This window comes from Lissotriton helveticus, chromosome 1_2 (assembly GCF_964261635.1).
Source record: "Lissotriton helveticus chromosome 1_2, aLisHel1.1, whole genome shotgun sequence".
In the NCBI taxonomy this organism is placed as follows: domain Eukaryota; kingdom Metazoa; phylum Chordata; class Amphibia; order Caudata; family Salamandridae; genus Lissotriton; species Lissotriton helveticus.
Window position 1 is genome coordinate 253,253,806 of NC_136058.1, and position 16,197 is coordinate 253,270,002.

Genomic DNA, 16,197 nt, shown 5'->3' on the forward strand with positions numbered 1-16,197 from the left:
CGTGCCATTTAATCGAATTTTCTACACTCCTCACCATGCCATTTAATCTACCTCCCTACACTCCTGACCACGCCACCTAATCAACCTTCCTACACTTCTGACCATGCCATTCAACTCACCTCACTACACTCCTAACCATGCAATTTAATTCACCTTCCTACACTCCTAACCATGCCATTAATCCACCTTCCTACACTTCTGAACATTCCATTTAATCTACCTTCCTACACTCCTGCCCATGCCATTTAATCTACCTTCCTACACGCCTGACCATGCCATTTAATCCACCTTCCTACACTTCTGTGTAGTAGCAATTCTGTACTTTAAATTCTGCAACATGCTTCTAGTTGGGTGATGTTTCCCAGTTCTTCAGCACTCATTACCATGCAGAGAAATAGTCTGCACAATCAACAAAGCGAAAGGATTTTCCAATCAAGTTTTATTTCCTCTATAAGTTAACTTTTGGCCTCCGGAAACTGGGACCAAAATACTGCCTGTGGATTCAGTCCGTAATTTAGGGGTTATACTAGATCAGAGGCTTAGTATGGAGACCCATGTAAAAAAGACAACTGCCTGCTATTTTGCCATCTTACGTTCCTTGAGGAAAGTATTGCCACTTTTACCATCTCAAGCCGTGCTAAAGTGATAAGGTGTACAATTCTCAGCAGGCTGGACTATTGCAATGCCATTTTTTTGGGGTCCCCTGAGTTTTTGTTGGATAGGCTCCAAAGGGTCCAATCAGCAGCGGCTAGGTTGGCTCTGGGGCTTCCGAGACGAGCACATGGGTTGTCCGCCCTTGCGAAGCTACATTGGCTACCTATGAGGCAGAGGATACATTTTAAGGCCCTCTGCCTAGTTTTTAGGGCTCTCCACGGAACAGGTCCTGCCTCCCTGCAATCGAAATTTGCTTGGTACGCTCCAACTAGACAGCTTCGGTCTTCCACGGCCAAGTTGGTGAAGGTACCAAGATTCAGGAAGGTCAGAGCTGGAGGCAGATCCTTTGAGGTGGCTGCTGCCAAACTCTGGAATCTGCTCCCACTCGAGATCAGGCAAATCTCTGAACTTCTTCTGTTTAGGAGAAAGATTAAAACATGGCTGTTTCCCAAGTTAACTCTGTAAAAGATCTCGCTCCAGTTGCTAACGTCCGTTCTGAACCAGTCAGCGCCAGGATGCCTGCAAGGTGACAGTGCGCTTAATAAATGTTTTAAATAAATAAATAAATAAATAAATAAAGTATATACAAACAAAATGTCCAGGTAAAAAGGAGATTGCGAATGTTGTGGGCAGACTGCAACATGAGCCGAATAAGTTATAAAAGTTGTGAATCTACCTTGATTGAGTGGACGTGAGCACATTCTCTTACAAATGTGGAGGAACCTGTAGCAGATATGTTTTTTCAGATGTATGTATTTCAGAGGTATATAGGAAAACCCTACAGCCACCTCTCAGTGCGAGAGCAATCTCAGAGCCAAACCAACAATGGCAATTGTCTGAACCACATTGATCAGAGAGTAAGAGATTATTTCCGATGAATGGTTTGAAAACAGAGCTCCTATTGATGGTTGGGCTAAAAACAAAAATGGCTTCCGAATTGCCACCATCCTTGAGAGAACACTCATCCCTAACAGAACAGCTTACCACGTGGCCAATGTTTAACTCTGCATTTTCCCACAACTCCTCTAATCAAGCTGCATAGCGTTGTTAACCAACTCCCACTGTGCTCAGGTCATTGATGTACTGCCATTATGATATATATAGTGGCACACTGAAAAAGTTAATTGACAAAGTCAACTAGAAAAATCCCATGTGGTAAAAACTGACAGAAGCTGGACCACACCAATGCAGACATGAAAACATTCAGATGGCTCCAATGGAAGCTAGCATCAAGTTGAAACGATTACAGTGTTTTAGTAAAAGCCCACAGATTTTCTGTTTTTGGTAATGGTTCAGGTTATTCTTTAGTCAGGTCAACAAAGACACTCGTCAGATTCTCAGGAGTACAGGGTTGTAGAACGTATCTGGTGCCTTTAGTCTGGAGCGACTGGTCAGAGTTAGAAGATGGAATATAGTGCGTATTGGAAGACAGAATTGGAGTGTGTAAGGAGATGGTTTGAACTGTGGTAGTTGGCATGCTTATTCACAAACCCTACCTTTTGCTTTTGGTTGCGCCAATTGATTCTCTGTTTTAGATTCTCCTTTTTCTCTAGCAACTCTTACCATTTCATGTTGGATGAGGCTTTCCCTTTATTTAGGATTCTTAGCTGGGCTTTTCCCTCCCATTACTTAGCATTTAACGGTCGCAGTAGGGTTTATGCAGTTATTCATGCCAATCCATCACGGACCAGTGAGGCTAAATGTCTCCCTCAGTCAAGGGCATCTAGTTGGACTGATTGTGTATCCATCATCTTCCTAATATCTCCCTCAGGCTTAGGCTTAAATGGCCAAGTCCTGAAGATGATCCCACATCTGGAGGATGAGGAGTTGATGTTGGTGTGATATCCAAAAAAGACACCAATGTAGGCAACAAAAAGAATGTAGAGGACTATGCTCATAAGAAATGATAGCAGAAGTCATATGGGTAACTCAAAAACCTGCCAGGCTCTTGGTAAATTCTGCAACAGGTGCAGGAAAAAGGACACTTTGGGAGAGTGTGTAAGGGTTGGAGAGATAGCATGGTTTGGGAGAGGTAAATGGGGGGAAGATTCGAAATTGGATCTCAACGCAGTATAGAGTGTAGGGGCAGAGAGAAAGAGCAAGGGTTGACCCAAATGCAATATGTTTTTAAATGGTTGTCTAGTGAATTTATGGCGCATTTATGAAAAAAACTCTTATCCGTGGATGTCCAATCAGAAAGCTAGAGTGGTCACAGGCTAGATATATTGGGAGTAAATTGAATAATAAAGGGTATAGGACTGGTGGCAGGCAAGGTGAATCTTTCAGAGAAAGGTGAAGGTACATTTGCCTGTTCCCATTAAATAAAGATGGGAACAGGTTTATATTCAAGGGCGGATCCCCTAGTTTACGTTACAGGGGGGAGTCAAGGACTACATGAATGAGAATATGTGCATGCAAGTGAGAACTGTACAGGACAAACATTGCTCTGTCTTTTCAAGGCAGTTCCTCTAATTTTATCAAAGCTATCGATGGAGCCATACCTGTCAAACACAGAGTGAGGATTATGCCTGTGTCCTGCAGGCCCAAGATGAAAGAGATATTGGAAAACTTGTGCGTAAAAGATGTAATAGAGCCAACAGAAATGCCCCAGTGTGTGGCTACCATAGTAATTTCAATTAAGGGGATGAGGGAACGGTGCATGGCCGTTATCTAGGGGGCCACCAGGGGTCCCAGCAGTGACCCATGGCTTGCGCCTTGCAACCCCTGGCACTGCAAGAGAGAGGAACCTTCCAACAAGTACATACACGTGAAGAACCGGGTTTTCTTAGAACACCCGAAGTCTTCGAGTTCACCTGTCTTGGAATACAGAGACACGGAATACTTCTAGGTGGCGTCAGAGATCAAATTTATTAGCTGCAGCTAGTAACAGTAATCCCAGCAATACAACACGGTGTACAACTCAGGAAACTGCTCAATTTTCGTAGAGCAAGACATCACCTTTTATCCTTCCTTTGCTCATTACAAATGCACACCCACTGCGACAAATACTGACGAATGAAATACATTTTCCCATACATTATTACATCATAAAAAGCTCACTTTACATTGTACCAACCCACAAGTTAATTATTAGGAATGTCCCAAATTCAATTTCTACAAGTCGGACAAACCCATAATTGAAAGCACTACCCGTAATGAAAAGACATAAGGAAAGAAACCAATTCAGATGCTTAATAGGATAAGATATGTGCAAGCAAACTAAAAGTTAACGATATCCTGAACACTGATTGGCAATCTCAGACAACGATCAGCCAGGGAAATTGGCTTCGCAAAGGGTCAGTTTCAGGTGACGGGGTCAGCGTCCTTCAGTTCACTCACAAGTCAGAAAAGGCCTAGTTAATATGCACATGAACAACGAAGCCCATGCAACTTTGTTCGTTCGGTTACCTCCACAGGCCTACGTGAGGGCAACACAAAATGACGTCACGAAAAAAGCAAACAAAATGGAGTCTGGTTCGCAAATCACAGAACCTCAGCCCCTCCTTTTGCCATTACGTAGGCAAACAAATTCATTAATAGGGACAAGAAGAAGGGCACATACAAGGTTTCAAAGAAAGTGGCTTTATTGCCAATAAAAGCTGCAGCTTGAGATAAATTGCAGGAGTGCAAAGTGATCTGGTTTTTCAGTAAGCAAGCCAGTTCTTATATACAGTTTTCAGAACCTGCATACATTAATTATTAACAATGACATCATGGTGTGACCATGCTAGAATTAGGTCCACGTGTACATTACAGTATCAAGGTGCATTTCAAAAATATGTCTACGTTCACAGTTTACATTAGTTGCAATACATCTGACCATGCAGCTATAGGTTAATCTTTAAACTACCGCCGCCTCCTGACTTTCAACCTTGCCTTGACCGGTTATCTGGAAATGTCAATGTGCAATGTTGATCTGATGTCAGCAGAGGCCCGTGTTTTCTGCTTTTCCATACAGATGACGCACTTGCTATCTATGTTATCTATGCTGAGCAAACACTGCCCTTTCACTTAACCGGGCGAGGGGCAGAACAAACTTGGCACGTCCTAGGTCAGCGAGCGATTCTTAGAAAGGTCTCGCTGAACTGACTCTGTACATGGGTGAAAGCTAGTAATACATTAAACAAGTAGGAGCTACAGTAGAATGAGCACGCACACGTTCACCATCTATCCTTTTCTGGTTTTAGCTGAATTTCAGACAACTTAATTTAACTCTCTGTGTACCAGCTGTGCATCATGGAGCAGCATTTCATTATGACTAGTGGGCTTATTTTATTAGCAAGCAGGTTAAAGACAGAAATTAATATAAACTACGGTTCAATTTAATATTTTCATTCAACAAAGGGCCAACTTATTTTTCATCTTTTACAAATCGACCCTTTGAACCTCAGTTTAAAATAATTTCATCACGCAGCATATCACAGTCTAATAATTATATTGTTCATTCTTATCAATGTCAGAAATGTCTATGTTCATTAACTCAGTAGTGGCTGTTTGCATCAGCATTCTTTCTTTTTCCTTTAATTTCCTCACTGGGCATTTAGTCAGCTGTCCCAATAGTTGACAGCACATTGGCAGGCAATTAATTAATAGGCAACAGCCTATTATTAGTAGGAAAATTGTTATGAACACCATTCCTATCTTCCAACCCCATGCGCTCAACCAACTCCAAAGTGAACCTCCTATATCCCATGTACCAGACTCCTGATGTGCTTCTACACCTATATGATGTAATCTTTTTATTGCTTCCCTGACAGTAACAGAGGTGTCAGGGACATAGGTACAGCAGGACGCCCCTATAACTGCACAGACTCCTCCCCTTTCTGCTAGCATCATGTCAAGAATCATTCTATTTTGTAATGAAACTAATCTCACAGCTTGAAGCTCTACTGTAATATTTTCAAGTACACTTGTAGTTTCGTTTATTGTTGCTTCGAGTAGTCTGGCTAATCTACGTATATCCCTTGAGTTGATAGATGGACCAACCCATGGTATTATTCCTTTAAATATATCACCTGCTATTTCTGCTGCTGTATCTCTTTCATCCACACTCCTTCTGCCTCGCCGTGGTGCATGTCTTTGCATGTCCCTTCGTACTTCCTTTGTGTCTTTTATCGCTATAGCAGGTAATACAAAACCTAGGTGACAACAACCACTCCAACTTGTTGGAAGCCATGTATAAGCCTTATCTCCACAAATGAAATAAATTGAGTCACCTACGTAAAATGGAATGCTAATATTTCCGGCCGTCATTTCAAATGTCATATTGCAATTTGTACTATTGCCCACCTGATAGGTCCCGTTACTCTTAATACAAATACTCCCTATTGCGTTGTGTTTTCTTAATTTTAACTTCAAAAATGGTATATTCTTATTTGCCTCTTTTGATGGGCCTGCTATCCCAATGCTTGTATTCTGAGTTGGAAAGATTGGGGTAAAGATGTCAGACAAGGGGAATGTTGCATTCTGCTCTACTACCTCCGTGCAATTTCCCAGTGTCAGAATCTCTGCCATATATTTGTTATATAATGTTCCTGCAGGCGGAGCCATAGTTGCCCCTGCACCACCAGAGGTGCTTTTCTTTAAATTCTGTAAAACAGCTATTATCTCTATCTTTACTATTGTTACGTAAATAGCGTAACAGGATGCTGCGAAAGGCAGTGGGACTTGAACCAGGGGCAAACTTTGGTCTACCGAAGCTGGGAATTGCAAACATATCCAGCAATCTCCCCTTGGTAATATTTTATTGGTATGATGCAACAAAGTCACAAAAGTATTGTGGTGCATATCTTCTCTGTGGGCTATTTCTTCAGGTGACAAAGTGTATGCAGGTATTGTAGCAGGTGTTGTTGGTGCTGGGATCAATTTTTCCATAGGATAGAACACATCTAATAGATATACAATAATTAATGCTAGCAATAACAGACAGAATATCACCCCAGGTATACACATTTTAGACTTGTACCATTTTTTCTTCATTTTTAAAGCTGTATTTTCCCTATCCATACCTATCTATTCTTATACTCTTGTTAATTGGATGTAGAGCTATTGATGACACTATGTTGTGAATTATCACTGTGAATTTTTACTATAATATAAGCTAAACACACAAAAAGCATGAACACATATAAGGTGAGGCTGTAGTACAGAATATATTGCGAACAACTATTCGTTAATATTTCAGATGGTCTCTGAGAATTTCTTGGTACTTCTCGCCTCCCAAAGATATGCATGTAATTTTGTAATGCACGACCCTTTGATATATATCAGTTGGTGGTGCAGCCACACTTACTTTCACAGGAGTGTCCACTATACCTCACCCCTCAGGTAATTTTCTAAAGCTAGCTGTCTCGACGACCTGGAAAAAGTTCTTTGCTGGTTGCTGCAGCAGCACGGGTGCTCGCAGTGACAGGAGGACTCGCAAATACCTCCCGGATCAGTTCATCTACTAATGGCTGCAGTGGCACGGGCACTATGCAGCTACAGGAGGACTCGCAAATACCTCCCGGATCAGTTCATCTACTAATGGCTGCAGTGGCACGGGCACTATGCAGCTACAGGAGGACTCGCAAATACCTCCTGGGTCAGTTCATCTACTCAACGTTGAACTTCCCTGATGAAGTGTGCTAAACTTTTCTTGTTCTGCAACTGAGCTATTACTCCTGGTGGTAGTGTGCAATATACCTTAGTTGTATTTTCTTAGTCTGAAAGTACTCTACTCAAGGCTTCTTGTAATGCTATGCTATTTAAATCTCGCATTAGTTGGTATTCTAGCTGATCAAATACTTCCTCAAGGCAAATGAGTGCATTTTCATTGTCTTCCTCACTGCTATTCTCAAAGTCAAAAATTGTCGTCAAAATATCTGTTAGGATGATATCTAGTAGTAATACTTCACCTACTTCCTGTAGAAGATCAGGTACTGGAATCACTGACATTTCATCTCCTTCTTCTTGGTAGATCTTAAGTTGTACCTTTTTTCCTCTTTGACTGGTTCTGGTGTTGGCGTGTGTTGCTGACCTGTGTCTTGACTGGATGCCGTCTCAGTGGGTGCCCTTTTTATATGGCTGGCATGAATCCAGGATTTGTAGTTGGTGCACTTCACTGCTGTCTTTGTAGCGAGCAGCACCTGCTGCGGTCCCTTCCAGCGGGCTTGGAGGCAGTTGGACCTCTGGAATGCTTTGATGAGCACCCAGTCTCCAGGCTTGAACTTGTGCCCCTCGACCTGCAGTGGCTCTGGAAGTGCTCCCTTCACGTGCTGGTTGATAGAAGCAAGAGTACGTGTAAGTGACATGCAGTAATCATTCAACAGTTCATTCGTCATCATAGGCAGAGCATTTTTGTCTGGAACTCCCCAAGCTACCATCGGCAACCCAGTGACAATCTCGTGTGCACTGAGTTTGGTCTTGGCATCTGGTGTGCTCCTCATGCTCATCAGGGCAATAGGTAAGGCATCCATCCAGGTCAATTTTGTGTCAGCACATATTTTAGAGATTTTGGCCTTGAGCACGCCATTTTTTCTTTCCACTGCGCCAGCGGCCTCTGGATGGTAGGCACAGTGTAGCTTCTGCTGTATTCCCAAGGCTTTGCATGTCAGTTTTATTAGTTCATTACAGAAGTGACTGCCATTGTCTGAAAATATTGTTTTTGGGACCCCAAAACGTGGGATCAACTCCTTTATCAGGCACTTGGCTGTTGAGATGGCATCATTGCATTTTACCGGGTATGCCTCTATCCATTTTGAATACATGCACACCACCACCAGGATATACCTATACTTATTTGTAGGGGGCATCTCCACATAGTCTATTTGCAGGGCTTCAAATGGCATCGTTGGCTTCTGAAAATGTCCCTTGGGTACTGGAGCAGTCTTACCCACATTGTACTGTGCACATACCATACATGTTTGACATATCTCCTGTGCTATCTTTCTTATGTTCTTGTTCACCCAGAATTTGTCCATGCAATTTACAATTGCATCCCTGCATATATGTGCCGGGCCATGCATGGCCAAACACATAGAGTAGACCATCCTGTCTGGTAACATATATTTATCTTTGGCATCATTCATCCAACATCCTTGAACAAATGACCCGTTCTTTGACCAACTCATCTGTTCTTCTGCTGTTGCTCCTTGTTGCATTAGTCTTATACCTTCACTTGTTAGATCTAGTGACTTCACTTCATCAGGTAATTCTTGGACCGTTAGTACTAGTGCTGCATTATTTCTTGCTGTCTGTTTTGCTGTAATGTCAGCAAATGCATTTCCCTGGCCTACCTTGTCTGTAACTTTCTTATGAGCACTGCATTTAACTATGGCCAATTTCTTTGGAAGTGCCAAGGAATTAAGTAATTTAGTGATCAGCACTCCATGCTGTATCTTTGTGCCTTGTGAGGTAATAAAACCTCTTTCCTTCCAGAGTCTTCCAAAGGAATGTGCCACATTAAAGGCGTATTGGCTGTCTGTATATATGTTAACACACCTTCCTTCAGATAATTCACAAGCTCGTGTGAGTGCCACAATTTCTGCTGCTTGTGCAGACAACTCAGGTATCTTACAGGACTCAACTACAGTTCTATTTGTTACAACTGCATAGGCTGCTGATGTATTTCCATCCTCTGTTCTAAGGCAGGACCCATCCACCCACAGTTCTCCTTCAGCATCTGCATAGGGTGTATCAGTCATGTCAATTCTACCCTTCGTTTGTTCTTCAGTTAACAGAATACAATCATGGTCTGAATCCACTAAATCATCAGTGGGGACAGGTAACAGAGTGGCAGGGTTAAGTACATTGCATTTGTGAAGTGTCACATGTGCTGCGAATAAACAGATCTCATACTGCGTGAGCCTGGCATTTGTGAGGTGCTGCGTGCGTGTCTTATTCAGTATCAACTCCACGGCATGTGGAACATAGACATCAACTTCATGTCCCATTATAATGCTTTCTGCACGTTGTAGTGCTAAAGCAGTTGCTGCAACAGAACGTATACAGGAAGGTAAAGCCTTGGCTACAGTATCCAAGGTGGCAGAGAAATATGCGCATGGTCTTTTGTGGTCACCAAATTGCTGGCATAGAACCCCAAGAGCACTCCCGTCAGATTCATGGACATAGAGTAGGAAAGACTTAGAATAGTCTGGTAGGCCTAAAGCAGGAGCAGAGCAGAGAGCTTGCCGAATGGCAAGGAAGCTTTGTTCATGTTCTGGCAACCACTGAAGGGGTTCGGGAGTGTCCTTGTGGGTCAGGGCCAATAAGGGTTTTGAAATCAAGGAGAAGTTAGCAATCCACTGTCGACAATAGCTGGCCATACCTAAAAAGGCTCGCACCTGCTTTTGGGTGCGTGGCACTGGTGTCTGTAGAATCAATTTAATGCGCTTGTCATCCAATCTTCTCTGCCCTTTCGACAGGATGTGTCCTAAATAAGACACTTCCTGTTGAACAAATTGTAGTTTCTCTGGGGAAACTTTGTGACCACGTTCAGCTAGGAAATTCAACAAATTGATGGTGTCAGTTATACATTGTGGCTCAGAGTTGCTGCCAATCAGCAGGTCATCTATATACTGTATTAGCACAGAATCTGGTGATAAATTGAAAGTATCTAGTTCTCTTTTCAAGGCCTGATTGTAAATGCTTGGGCTTTCTGTGAACCCCTGAGGAACCTTCCTAAAACAAAAGGTCCTCCCGGAGACTGAGAATGAGAACAGATACATGCTACCCTCATCTAATGGAATTGAGAAGAAGGCATTCTTCAAATCGATCACTGAAAAATATGCCATTTCTGGTGACAATGTTGACAGTATTGAGACTACATTGGGGACGACCGGGAACTGAGGCACCACAATCTTATTAATTTCCCTGAGATCAAGAATGAATCTATAATTCTTTTCAGTAGTATTTCCATCTCCCTTTTTAAGGACCGGTAAAATAGGGCTGTTGCAAGGACTGCCTGTTATTTCTTTCACAATTCCTTCTTTGAGCAAGTCAGTTACTATATCCTGCAACCCCTTTAGGCCTTCTGGAGCTATTCTGTACTGAGGTATCCTTGGTAATTTCACATTCTGTTTAATTGTAATTGTTACAGGTGTCATGTTCATTCTTCCTGTGTCATTTTTATGTTTCGCCCAAATTCTTGAATCTATTTGATCCAATATGTGTGCTGGTATAGTTTTTATTCCTATTGACAGTAAACAGTTGTCTATTTCCTCTGTCATTGGCCCATCTACTTCCAAGAATACTCCATCTGCCCTACACGTAATTGTTGCATTCATTTTCTTAAGCAAGTCTAATCCCAACAAATTAAATGCACATTTTTCTGATATTAGAAATGAATGGGTGTCCTGTAGTGGGCCTATACTGTATTTCAAGGGAGCCGAAATTGGGCTAGTTACAGGTATGTTGGTGAATCCCACTGACTTATTTATTTTTCCCGAGAGAGGAACATCTGGAAACTTTTTCTTTGTTAAGGAGGAATTGGTGGCCCCTGTATCTATTAGTAATTCCACAGGTGTACCTTCAATCTTACCCCTGACATATGGTCCAGTGGGATCTACAGGGATTACCATCCTCTGTATTAACTCTCTCGGGCCTCCCTATCGTGCATAATAGTCCCATTCCCCTTGGGGCCCTTCCTGATATATTCCATCGTAAGGGTGATGCACCTGCATTTTTGGTATTTGTGCATTATCAAAGAAATTTGTGTTGGGGGGATAGTCTGTAGGGGCAGGTTGTGAGTCACGTCCTTGCTGTTGATAACCAGCTCTTCCCATGCTCCTACCCCGACCTCTTGATCTCCCCAACCCACCCCCTCTCTGTGACTGTTTAAGGGGGTGTGGGCATTGAGCTCTCCAATGATCATGACCCCCACAATTAAAGCATCCTTGTGTGTGTCCTTGTTCATTTGTGGTGGTATGCTGTGCAGGGGGAGTAGAAAACGACCTTTGTGGACCCCCACGGCCTCTTCCTCTACCCCTTCTTATTTCTCCTCTGCCGCTATACTGGTTTGCCTGCTGAATCAAAACTTTAGTTTTTAACTCTTTTAATTTGTTATTTTTACTTTCCAAGTCCTTTTTACCTAGCATTTCGTAATACTGTGCCAATTGTAAAACTTCTGTTAGTGGTTTGCATGACCAAGTAGGGTTGTATTCTAGAATCCCTTTTTTAATAGATGGTTTTAAATTATTTACAAAACAAGAGACAAGTGCACTCTGTGTTGCTTCCTTTTCAGTATCTAAACCACTTGAAGCTGTGAAGACTTTCTGTATTCTAGCGAAAAACCCAGATACTGTTTCTTCAGTGTCTTGAATGCATGCATTTAATTTTGACCAGTCTATTTGTTTTCTGGGGATCAGTGTATTTACTTTAGCCATTATTTTTGCTGGTAAGGCTCTAATCTCATCTGATATATCATCTCCTCCTTTTCTAGTTTCTGAAGTTATATCGTCCCATTTTATTTTGAAAAGTTCATCATCTTCTCTCCTTATTTTTCCCCAAATGTCTGGTGGTAATATTATAGAAAACATTTGTTCAATGTCATCCAATGTCAGAGTGCCAACTCTTAGTATTATTTCTGTTTGCCTGTACCATTCTTCTCTATTTTGTCTAATGTCTGGAAACTGAAGCGCAAATCTATGTAATTCAACATTTGACCATGGTGTGTGAACTTTAATAGTGGGCTTCCCTTCCTGACTTCCTGGTACTTCTCTTAATGGCAGGGCTCTAGAAGTGGAAAGAGTACTATCTTCTTCTTTTTTAGAAAGAGTACTATCTTCTTCTTCTTTACTTTTTTTCTTTTGTATACATTTTTGTTGTAGTATCAGAAGAGTATCTATCCATTCGGCTAATATCTGGACAGCCTCTAGTATCTCTGTGCTTAATGCCCCTACATCATCTATTGCTGCTGAGATCGTGTTGCTATGAGCACGGGACAATCTGTCAGGTTGGGGGTAGCTGTGTTCCTCTGGCCAAAATTTGGCCCAATCTTTAAACCAGTTGTAACTTTTTTTGTCCAATTTATGCAAAGCACTGCGTTGAAGTGCAGGCGTGAAATCTGGGGGGAAGCGACATTTTGCAGTACGCCATGCAGCGGTACCATATTTCATAACGTCCATCACCCATTCGTGTATCATTTTCTGTTCTTTTTCTGATATTTTTTGTCGTAACCCCTGTCTACCAGAGTGAGAGAGAGGCGTGTCATGTAGTGGTATAGGTACTGTCTTGCTAGGTGGTGATGTATGTTGTGGTGTGTGTGTCTGTGCTGCTGATGGAGTTTGCATTGTTTGTGGGCTGTATGGTGGTGGAGTTGTTAGTAATGCTTCTATTACAGGATCTTCGGTATCTTCCTGTTCTAAGGGAGCATTAGGTAGAGTTGGGTAAATATCTGGTATTGGCTCGTGAACTGTGAAGCATTTGTCTACTTCCATTTCCTTTTCCCTACAATTACTTACATGTCTTTCTTCCCATTTCTGCCTATCATGTACCATTGCTTTTCCTTTCATACTTTTAGGTTCGCATGAGAATCTTGAAGCTACATATGACCTCCATGCATGGAAAGCATCCCACTGCAACAAACGTACCTTCTTCCCTTTCTTTTCACGTTCTCTTAAACAATCTTCTAAATAAAGCATTTTATCTTTATCAAACGTGCCATATTCTGGCCATTGCAATTCAGTATTTTTCCTTGTGTAATGAGTCCATTGATGTAGATGGACAATTGCAGAGTATCCCTTTTTCCTTGACACGTACCATGCTGGGGTACCGCGAGGTGCTGTCGGCTGAGTGACATCTAATGCTGCCCTGCGGCCTTTAGCTGTGCTCAGAAATAATTTACTAAGCATTTTTTAGTTATGTATGTATGTATTTATCAATTTATTTTCTAGATATACACTGTTCTACACTTTATTTAAACACTGTTGTACAACCTATTTCAGTAATATGCATATTTTTCTAGACGTCTTTCAGAAGCATGCTCTGTCTAAAGGCGACCACCCACGGTCCCTCTTCTAAAAGCGACCACCCACGGTCCTTCTCCTGTCCTTGAGATCCTCAAGATCTTTCACAGGTTGGACAGTCTTCCTCAGGTATCTTTCTTAAAGGCACCCTCAGACCTCCCCTAGAGACCCCTAATGAATCTCAGTATGTACCTTCTAATGTATTTTTAGAAAAACACTATTCATTTAATAAACTTGAGTTCAGTGCATTTAAGCACTGCCTACCTGATCATCAGACCAGACAGTATGATGCCGTTGTATGCGTCCCTCTTTGTTGTGGCAGCAAAAAAACCTGATGGTTCAAAGGAAGCTGGTGGTGTCTTTTGTCAAAGGATGATCAGCGGGAGCCTTGCCTTCTGGGCGTGTCAGGAAACAAGTCCTCTCCTCAGTAGCTGCGCAGATTACACCGAGACTGGAAGGCCCCTGAAGATTCCAAAGACAGCAGTTCTTTATCCCCTGCAGAGACCATCAGTTCCCCTTGGATCACGGCACCATTCTGTCAAAGCAAACAAATTCATTAATAGGGACAAGAAGAAGGGCACATACAAGGTTTCAAAGAAAGTGGCTTTATTGCCAATAAAAGCTGCAGCTTGAGATAAATTGCAGGAGTGCAAAGTGATCTGGTTTTTCAGTAAGCAAGCCAGTTCTTATATACAGTTTTCAGAACCTGCATACATTAATTATTAACAATGACATCATGGTGTGACCATGCTAGAATTAGGTCCACGTGTACATTACAGTATCAAGGTGCATTTCAAAAATATGTCTACGTTCACAGTTTACATTAGTTGCAATACATCTGACCATGCAGCTATAGGTTAATCTTTAAACTACCGCCGCCTCCTGACTTTCAACCTTGCCTTGACCGGTTATCTGGAAATGTCAATGTGCAATGTTGATCTGATGTCAGCAGAGGCCCGTGTTTTCTGCTTTTCCATACAGATGACGCACTTGCTATCTATGTTATCTATGCTGAGCAAACACTGCCCTTTCACTTAACCGGGCGAGGGGCAGAACAAACTTGGCACGTCCTAGGTCAGCGAGCGATTCTTAGAAAGGTCTCGCTGAACTGACTCTGTACATGGGTGAAAGCTAGTAATACATTAAACAAGTAGGAGCTACAGTAGAATGAGCACGCACACGTTCACCATCTATCCTTTTCTGGTTTTAGCTGAATTTCAGACAACTTAATTTAACTCTCTGTGTACCAGCTGTGCATCATGGAGCAGCATTTCATTATGACTAGTGGGCTTATTTTATTAGCAAGCAGGTTAAAGACAGAAATTAATATAAACTACGGTTCAATTTAATATTTTCATTCAACAAAGGGCCAACTTATTTTTCATCTTTTACAGCGCCAATTGATTCTCTGTTTTAGATTCTCCTTTTTCTCTAGCAACTCTTACCATTTCATGTTGGATGAGGCTTTCCCTTTATTTAGGATTCTTAGCTGGGCTTTTCCCTCCCATTACTTAGCATTTAACGGTCGCAGTAGGGTTTATGCAGTTATTCATGCCAATCCATCACGGACCAGTGAGGCTAAATGTCTCCCTCAGTCAAGGGCATCTAGTTGGACTGATTGTGTATCCATCATCTTCCTAATATCTCCCTCAGGCTTAGGCTTAAATGGCCAAGTCCTGAAGATGATCCCACATCTGGAGGATGAGGAGTTGATGTTGGTGTGATATCCAAAAAAGACACCAATGTAGGCAACAAAAAGAATGTAGAGGACTATGCTCATAAGAAATGATAGCAGAAGTCATATGGGTAACTCAAAAACCTGCCAGGCTCTTGGTAAATTCTGCAACAGGTGCAGGAAAAAGGACACTTTGGGAGAGTGTGTAAGGGTTGGAGAGATAGCATGGTTTGGGAGAGGTAAATGGGGGGAAGATTCGAAATTGGATCTCAACGCAGTATAGAGTGTAGGGGCAGAGAGAAAGAGCAAGGGTTGACCCAAATGCAATATGTTTTTAAATGGTTGTCTAGTGAATTTATGGCGCATTTATGAAAAAAACTCTTATCCGTGGATGTCCAATCAGAAAGCTAGAGTGGTCACAGGCTAGATATATTGGGAGTAAATTGAATAATAAAGGGTATAGGACTGGTGGCAGGCAAGGTGAATCTTTCAGAGAAAGGTGAAGGTACATTTGCCTGTTCCCATTAAATAAAGATGGGAACAGGTTTATATTCAAGGGCGGATCCCCTAGTTTACGTTACAGGGGGGAGTCAAGGACTACATGAATGAGAATATGTGCATGCAAGTGAGAACTGTACAGGACAAACATTGCTCTGTCTTTTCAAGGCAGTTCCTCTAATTTTATCAAAGCTATCGATGGAGCCATACCTGTCAAACACAGAGTGAGGATTATGCCTGTGTCCTGCAGGCCCAAGATGAAAGAGATATTGGAAAACTTGTGCGTAAAAGATGTAATAGAGCCAACAGAAATGCCCCAGTGTGTGGCTACCATAGTAATTTCAATTAAGGGGATGAGGGAACGGTGCATGGCCGTTATCTAGGGGGCCACCAGGGGTCCCAGCAGTGACCCATGGCTTGCGCCTT

At 42.1% G+C, this 16,197-nt stretch overlaps 1 protein-coding gene across 1 annotated transcript in view; it reads right to left on the reverse strand.

The window, feature by feature from the left end:
* Positions 1–16,197, reverse strand: part of LOC144800615 (vitamin D3 hydroxylase-associated protein-like) — a 465,511-nt gene that overhangs the window by 300,315 nt on the left and 148,999 nt on the right. The gene's annotated exons all lie outside the window — the stretch shown is intronic.